This window comes from Brassica oleracea, chromosome C1 (genome assembly GCF_000695525.1).
Source record: "Brassica oleracea var. oleracea cultivar TO1000 chromosome C1, BOL, whole genome shotgun sequence".
NCBI lineage: Eukaryota > Viridiplantae > Streptophyta > Magnoliopsida > Brassicales > Brassicaceae > Brassica > Brassica oleracea.
This window is the reverse complement of record NC_027748.1, coordinates 4,983,563-4,984,863: the sequence shown is the minus strand read 5'-3', so window position 1 is coordinate 4,984,863 and position 1,301 is coordinate 4,983,563.

The following is a 1,301-nucleotide window of genomic DNA, read 5'->3' as shown; positions in this document are numbered from 1 at the left end:
TAAGTCGTCTGGTAGTTATCTTACGTAAGTCGTCTGTAAGTTGTCTCTAAGTCGTCTCTAAGTCGTCTGTAAGTCGTCTGGTAGTTATCTTACGTAAGTCGTCTGTAAGTTGTCTCTAAGTCGTCTCTAAGTCGTCTGTAAGTCGTCTGGTAGTTATCTTACGTAAGTCGTCTGTAAGTTGTCTCTAAGTCGTCTCTAAGTCGTCTGTAAGTCGTCTGGTAGTTATCTTACGTAAGTCGTCTGTAAGTTGTCTCTAAGTCGTCTCTAAGTCGTCTGTAAGTCGTCTGGTAGTTATCTTACGTAAGTCGTCTGTAAGTTGTCTCTAAGTCGTCTCTAAGTCGTCTGTAAGTCGTCTGGTAGTTATCTTACGTAAGTCGTCTGTAAGTTGTCTCTAAGTCGTCTCTAAGTCGTCTGTAAGTTTTTTTGACTTGTATTGTTTTATATGCAGCAAATGGATGCTTTTATTAATTTACTGAGGCAACGGTACCAAAACCATCCAGAACATTTCAGGAGCGACAGAATGTGCTTTCTTGATCATATATTTTCTCGGCAGTGGAGGGCCTCCTACCCTGATTTTAAGAGCGACACTCCTGATGCCAACGGTTTAGGAAGAAGACTCCCTGGTGGGGCGTGGAATTATCATGCAGGCGTGATACCTTCTTTTTGCCAATCTAAGAAGGTTTGCGGGGGTGGATGTGGATGATATCTATGCACCTGTGAACTTCAAGAACCAACATTGGTTTGCTATATGGATATTGATCCCTAAGAGGCACATCGTCGTGTGGGACAGCATTGTCTCTCATATTAGCCCTGAAGAACTCGATGAGGTAATGGAGCCTTTTGTCACAATGGTCCCTTATCTGCTTGTTGAGTGCGCGCTCTCTGACGAACAAAAGGTTCAATACACATTGGAGCCATACACATATGCGAGACAAACCGTTGGAGTACCTCAGTGCCGAGCTGGTGATTGTGGCCCCTTCACTCTGAAGTACATCGAATGTCATGCTCTTGGGATAGAATTTCCCACCACGTTTGACAAAAAACACGGGAAGACCATCAGGGAGAAGATGGCGCTGGATATATTTCGAGAGCTTCCTATGTGCCATGAATGGGAAAACCAAGACAATGATGAGAACCTGGCAACGTATGATTAGATATTGGATGTGTTATTGTGTGCTGTTGCGATTGTATTTGAACTTGATGCTTTTGTGTACTGTTGTTTGGTAGATTAGGGGATGTTAACAGGGTCAGGATAGGATGATGTTTTTTGTAACCTATCCTCATACCAAACTAGAATTCCG